Source organism: Lathyrus oleraceus, chromosome 3 (genome assembly GCF_024323335.1).
Source record: "Lathyrus oleraceus cultivar Zhongwan6 chromosome 3, CAAS_Psat_ZW6_1.0, whole genome shotgun sequence".
NCBI classification, from domain to species: Eukaryota; Viridiplantae; Streptophyta; class Magnoliopsida; order Fabales; family Fabaceae; genus Lathyrus; species Lathyrus oleraceus.
The window spans coordinates 269800615-269808430 of NC_066581.1; the positions used below are offsets into that span (position 1 = coordinate 269800615).

Consider the following 7816-nt stretch of genomic DNA (forward strand, 5'->3'; position numbering starts at 1 on the left):
TGTTTATTTAATAAATTGATAATTTTTTATACTACTACAAAATAAAAGTTAAGGATCTCACTTTTTATTTTATTTTATAAGAAAATAAATAGTTGCGAAGTTGGATTAAATTATAAAAAAAATAGTTTAATTATTTTATTTTATATGTTCCTGTTTAATTTAATAAATAGAGACATAAAGTGTTTTGATTTTATAGTCTCTTTTACTATTATTGTTTGAAATTAATTTATTATTTTTATAGGAAAATAAATATTTAACTATTTATTTTGAATAAATTTTCAAATATTAATGGATTTGTCTAAATCCAACGGTCTTATACATTGTGGACCTTTTTCCTTCTTATAGATTGTGGGCCTTTTTCCTCTCTCTGTAAACACAATCTCCTCTCCAACCCTAAAACGGCCGCTCATCTCCCTTCTTTCGTCTGCGAGCCGTGCTTTTGAACAGAGAAAAGATGTCAATTTCATTCGTCCAGTTACACGACCTTCCTTTTGAACCTGAATGGTTTGTTTTGTTCGACCAACCGTTTCACCACCTCGTCTCCGCTGTGTTGAGCTGTTTGTGATAAGAACCACCGTGCCGGCGTTCATATGGCTACCATGAGCTTCATTTCATCTTCTTCAAGGTGAGGTGGAACAAAAACTCATTTCGTTCTTGTTTATTGAAGAAATAGACTGAGAACTTTTTCTCCATTCAGTCCTATACGGCGGTTTCAGTTTTTTCTGATATTAGAAATGAAATGCAGGGTAAAAAATTTAGGATCCTGGAGACGAGAAACTATAAATTAATAAGGACTTTGTGAAAGTGTATCTGTGCTTGCTTCTTAGTAATAATATTGATTTGCTTATGCTTGGAGTGAAGTTCCTGGAAGAGTTAGAACTGCCGTTAGGTTGTGCCTGAGGAATGCCGAGTAATCAGTGTGTTGAATTGCAGCCGGAGGTATGTGATTTATTGCTTGTTGTAGATATATTTTCTTTGTTGGACAGTTGATTATACTTGTTTCTCTACTGTCATGTGTGTTATGGTAGCGAGGCATTTATATTATATTATTATATTTTTTTTAAAAAAATACTATATTATTACATTTAAAATCTCAAACTATTGTATCGTAGATTGGTGTAGTAATTGAGCAAAATATTACTAATGTTTTTATCTTCCGGGTGACTTTAGAGTTTGGGAATCTAAATTGGCATAATATTATTTATTTATTAAAAGGTTATAATTTTCTATTTAGAGTGTATATCACTTTTTTAAAAGAAAATTTGACCATAATTAGGGGTGTTCGCGGTGCGGTTTGGATGGTTTCTGCGATAAAAAATCATCCAAACCTCAAGAGAAAAAAGGATGCGGTTCGATTTGGTTCGATTGACTTTTAAAAATAAAACCAAACCAAATCAATGCGGTTTGGGTTGGTTCGGTTGGTTCGATTTTTTATAATATTTTTATTGAGCCATATATACTCCTATAAATAAGACATAACTTTGTGTTTAGTCATTCTTACGTTACTAAATAACATCAAAATTCATCATATTTAGACAAAAATAAAAACTTATCATTCAATATACAAAAAATCAGATTAGACAAAAGTGGAATAAAAGACAAATATAAATAGTAGCATAAAATAATATTAAAGACATTGTAATAAAACATAAAAAAAACATATGAGATGAGAGATTAGATAAGATGAAAAAAAGAATATAAGAGATGCGAGATTGAGAAGAAAAGTGCAATAAAAACGTAATTGGAAGAAAAAATAGTAACATAAAAGATAAAAAAGAAAGAACATAATAGATGACTTATTAGAGTAGAATAAGCGAGACCTACATGGAAAATAAGATGAGAAGAATGTGTGATACTATTATGAGAGATTTAAGAAGGTTGAAATTGAAACCCTAAGTGTGATTAAGAGAAAATCGTTTGTAATTGTAAGGTTAAGGCATACTAGGTTTGAGGTTTGGGTTGGATGTGGGATAAGTGAACTTTGGGTTGTAACATAATGCGGTTTGGTTTGGTTTAGTTCGGTTTGCAAAATACAAACCGCAAACCAAACCAAACCGTGCGGTTTTATTAAAAAATGACCCAAATGAATCCGAACCAAATACGATTTTTTGCGGTTTCGATTTGGTTTGGTTTGGATTGCGATTTTCTATTGGGTTGGTTTGATTTTGAACACACCTAACCATTATTAATTACTTTGGATTCAAACACTAGTGTAATGTTGCCCAGATTTGGCTTTTAATTGGTTTCATGAAAAAGGCCGTCAAAGAATTATGATTTGCCTTATGTTCTATTATTATGTTTTGATAAGGGCTAGAATCTAAAACATAATCTAAAACTATGAATTTAAGATGTGTAATGTTATTGTAATGATAAATGGAGTTTAGATGGAGATGTTTGGGTAAGTGTTAAATATCAATATTGGTGATGAGTCATTTTAAAAAAGTAATATGTGTTGATATAAAGGAAATTGGATTAGACTTTAAACAACTCTATGGAAATTGTTATTAGATAAACAAGGAGGATGATAGTTGTGCCTTTTTTTCTTTTATAGGAAATGCATTGTCACTTGTCGTAATACTTTTACAATGTAAATAAATTCTTTTTCTTATCTACATGTTATTACATCTTTGACGTGTTATCTGATTAACATTTATTGAATCGATAGGGACTCTGGATTAAGGTGTGAGAAACATAATCGTTTAATCTTGTGGATCTTTGGAGTAAAGACTCTTGCGTAGAAGTTCTACTCGCAACTGTAAGTGCCCTTTCTAACAATATTATACATGATTAAATCCATGTGTGTTTGTATGCATGATTGTATGATTGTGCAAGTATAATTATTTAATTAGTTTAATGTTATAATTTAAAGAATATTTTATTTATCTATCATAATTTTAATGCATATATATATTTTACAGGATTAATGTACTTTTGGTCCTCCTAATTTAGTTATCTATCATAGTTTTTATGCATATATATATATATATATATATATATATATATATATATATATATATATATATATATATATATATATATATTTTTTTTTTTTTTTTTATAGGCTTAAATGTACCTTTGTGACTTGGATGTCATCTGAGCATCTACAAACGAAGTGGTTTTTATTTTATTGTCAAAGGGTGCTAGGTGTGCATATATCCCTTTTAGAGGTAAATCACGGAGTGAATTAAAGGTTATTACACTATGTGTTAATGGAAACCACTGTGTGAAGATATTTAATTGTTTAGATTTTCTTTGGTTGTCTGAAATAATTTGTGGTTTCTTTATCTAAAAATGAATATTATTTATTGATTCGGTACTTTTGCACTTTCTTTTAAAGGCGATATATCCCATACCTTCTGTAGATCTCCAATGGAGTTATGATCATTTTATTGAACATAGAAAGAAGACTTCAAATAGTATAGTAGTTTGAGAAGCTGAAGAATACCATTTTTAAGAAAAAAAAAATACCATTTTTAAGAAAAAAAGAATACCATTTTTAAGAAAAAAAGAATCACTAGCTAGATAATAAACCTGGAATCAAAACCACTCAAATGGGATAACATAATGGATATCAAAATCACTCAAATCAAAACCACTCAAATGGGATAACATAATGGACAATGAGCAGAATAAAAAACTCAGGCCCAGGTTGCCTCATGTTTGTTAAAAAACTAAATTATTTTGAGGTATGAAAATAACACTTTACTCTTTATATAGACAAAACTTAATGTAAATTCAACTTTTGATAATTAATTGGTTCTCTTGGTTCTCTTTAAAAGATTCCTTAAATATACAATTTGACCATCCAATAGTTTGAATTGGAAAATGATACAATTTTACCATTGGACAGGATTAATTTCCAATAGTTTGAATTGGAAAATGAGTTTTATACTTTTGGGTATGATATAAACTTAAGTTCAACAAATTATATTCTTTAAATTCTTTGCACTCATTTATGAATGTCAAAAATAAACTATTTTATATTCAATTAGTTTTTAACTATATTTACCAAAACATTTCATTTAAAATCATGTTTCTGAAATAAATTTAAAAATATAACATAAATATAAAATCTTTATTATAAAATGTCTTAATAAAACTTATTAGCACTTTATCCACAAAATCTTTATTATAAAATGTCTTAATAAAATTTGGGCAACCTAGGCCAGAGTTTTTTATTCTTATTCTGCTCATCGTACATTACGTTATTTTGATTCCTGGTTTATTATTTACATAGTGATTTTTTTTTTTAAAAATGGTATTCTTTAGCTTCCTTCTCAAACTACTATACTATTCTTTAGCTTCCTTCTCAAACTTCTAGTTTGCTTCCTTCTCAAACTTCTAGTTTATTATCCACATAGTGATTCTTTTTTTTTTAAAAATGGTATTCTTTAGCTTCCTTCTCAAACTACTATACTATTCTTTAGCTTCCTTCTCAAACTTCTATACTATTTGGAGTCTTCTTTCTATGTTCAAATATTTTCAAGCCTATAAAATGATCATGACCCCATTGGGGATCTACGGAAGTGCAAAAGTACCGATTAAATAAATAGACCACAAATGTATTCATTTTTAGATAAATAGACCACAAATTATCTCAGACAACTAAAGAAAATCTAAATAACTAAATATCTTCGCAAAATGGTTTTCATTTACATATATCGTAATAACCTTTAATTTGTGATTTACCTCTAAAAGGGATATATGCACACCTAACTCAGGTCCTAGATTGTTTAAACTTAGATCCATAAAACTCTAAAAGGGATATATGCACACCTAACTCAGGTCCTAGATTGTTTAAACTTAGATCCATAAAAACTCAGATCCATCGGGTCCTAGATTGTTTAAACTTAGATCCATAAAAACTCATATTTTAAGGTAAATTGTTTCATTGAAAATCTTTAGTATTATTTTTTATTTTGATCATCCATTTTATCATGGCGACACCTCTGGTTAATCCTCTTGCGGTTTCATAGATAGAGCAACAATTTACTCTTGACTCTGACTCTATTAATAATTTAGGCAGGACGACATATGTGGTTACAGTCGTGAAACATCAATTTACTATTTATGTGGTTCCAGTCACATATCATCAATTTATTTTTGACTTTGTTAATATGATTATTTCTTTTAATGCTTTTTATCATTTACCCAATCCAATTCTTTCTTGATTTTAAATAATATTGCAATTATGTTTTCTTCTCTTTCTTTCAACATTTTCTTTATTTTTTTTATGTTCTTTAAGTAAATTAATTTTAGATTTTCTTAATAATGAAGGCGTGTCAGTCTTGAATGGAGTACTAGAGTTTATAAACAATATCATTCATTAAATTTTTTTTTAAGATTTTGAAGGATGATAAGATAAAAATTCTTGATCAGATTAAAAATGATAATAATGTCCATCTCATTTGCTTTGTGTGTGGCAATAACTATTGAAATGAACATTATTATCATTTTTAATTTGATTGAAATTTTTTATCTCTTCATCCTTTGAAATTCTTTTTTCAAACCATTTATAAAATTTATCTTTTTCTAAAAATACATAATAAACAAAAGTGATTAATGATAATCTTTAAATATATATAATATTTGTATTATATAATTATATAAATGTCTCATTCATATCGTTGTTTTGACATAACAAAACCGTAAAGGTATCTATTTTTTTGAATGAATCATATTGTTAATAAGCTCTAGTACAACATTCAAATCTGACACGATATGAAGGGTAAATGATAAGATGTAAAAGAAATGATCATATCACTATATTCATGCATCACTATATTCATGCATAAATTGATAGTGCATGTTACTTCATGACTGAAACCTAAGTAGGAGTAAATTGGTGCTTCATGATTGAAACCTAGGTCTTAGTTTTTTTTCTTTGCTCTTTGTTCAATATGTTATCCCATTTGAATGATTTTGATTTGTTATTTCTATAACAGTCCATCGGTTCGGATTCGGTTAACATCGTTCTAATGATTTTTTAAAAATGGTTTTCATTGTCTTCTTTAGCTTCCTTTTCGAATATTTTCAAACCTTTAAAATATTCATGGCAAATTTTGTCATGTGTTAACCTATGTTTCCATTGGGGATCTACGCCAGACATGAGAAATAACACGTGAGTAACAGCGATTTCGATCTTTGAATATGTTGGTGGTGACACTATAGTCCCTTGAATTTAGTTGTAATTGCAAAAACATTTCTCAAATGTGTCTTTTGCAAATCAATTTGGTCTCCCACTCATCTGTTTGGTCCTCAAGGATGCATTTGAAATTTCAATACATTTAGAGACCATAAAAAATCAACCTAACATATTTAGGGATCAAAATGAGTGTCCAGTCGAAAAATGTTTTGTTAATAACAGATGTAAAAGATTGGTATCATTGGTCCTCAAGGATGCTTTTGAAATTTCAATACATTTAGAGACCATTAAAAATCAACCTAACATATTTAGAGATCAAAATGAGTGTCCAGTCGAAAAATGTTTTGTTAATAACAGATGTAAAAGATTGGTATCATTGGTTATCACAGTTGAAGCCGCATCACAATTCTTGATACTGCGGATAATCACATTCATATGCGACTGATAAAACCTAAATTGAGGCATTGGCTGCATCAGTACTATGTTTTCTATTGGCCCTTATTGTTGCATCTGGAAACTTAAGGAACATAACAAGTTAACAACAGTTGGTGTTTCATTGTTCCTTGTTCTATCAATCCCTTCATATATTCAACAATACTAGCCTCAATCTAGTTTGATATTGCCATCTTATCTGGTTCCTTATGCAGCTGCTTCTAGTGGACCATTTCATTCAGGCATTAATCAGGCAACTTATCTATGATGACATCCCTTGGATCCAATAATTTGTTTTTAAAAAGAATGAAACTAAACTAACTTGTCCTATTTGTGTTTGCTTGATTTTGCAATCAATGCCCTCTTGTCTTTAAACAGGTGGTTACAATGTTGGTGGCATTCGTACTGGAAAACACGGTACCAAAAAATTCTCAAGAACAAACAGAGTATATATGGATGCTGCCTCAAGACATTGATAGTGTTCCCTTGCTGGCATCTGCATATTCGCTGCCAAGGAAAGTTCTAGATGTTTCTGTTATGCAAAACAGAGTATGATTACAAAGTTTTTTTGTCTGAGTTCCTCTATTCCGCTTGTGAGCCAACATAGCTGGGATGTAGTGACGTTTTTGTATGCCAATATTTGAAGCTACTTATACTCATACTTCTATGCCACCATGATGCCTGCACCGTAGAATCAATAACTAAGAATGGTTACCGGTGTAGTTATTCTTCTGCACAAATTTGACATTTCCTGCATAAAAGAATCTCAGGAACAATGCAAACAATAACCAACAATTTCAAGTTTCATACATCATAAAATTGTATCATACAACAGTTGTAAAACTGAATCTCAAAATCTCATAATCCGTTGAAATGTGTTTAATCTAAAACAATAGTTAGATATCCTTTGTATTATATAACCATCCTACCACACTTATATGTGGATTACTAACAGAATTGCCTACATTTAGTTAATCAAATAGACTAATCTAACAAAGCATGGGCAACAAACTTATTCTTAGTAAAATAGAAATGTCATTTCATATGAATAGAACTTATCTGTCAAGAATTATTAAGGTTTTGCCTCCTGAACACATGGTTAAGGTTCAACTATAGAAGAAATTTGAAACAAAAAACAAAGGAATTTTACTGAAGACAACCCTTTTCTTTGATCTCATTGAGTTCTGCCATAATTATTGGTATGCTTATTTCTTCATTGGAAATGGACCTTATAACTAA

The 7816-nt window shown here is 29.4% G+C and overlaps 1 long non-coding RNA gene across 2 annotated transcripts; it reads left to right on the forward strand.

The window, feature by feature from the left end:
* The first annotated feature begins 321 nt into the window (after positions 1–321).
* LOC127126903 (uncharacterized) lies at positions 322–7480 on the forward strand. 2 transcript variants are annotated; one of them, XR_007805147.1, is made up of 4 exons: positions 322–625; positions 746–939; positions 2666–2755; positions 3062–7480. It is a non-coding gene; the product is annotated as an uncharacterized LOC127126903 (long non-coding RNA). The 2 variants fall into 2 exon arrangements; XR_007805146.1 differs by having other exon boundaries at positions 323–625; positions 6956–7480.
* The last annotated feature ends 336 nt before the right edge of the window (positions 7481–7816 follow it).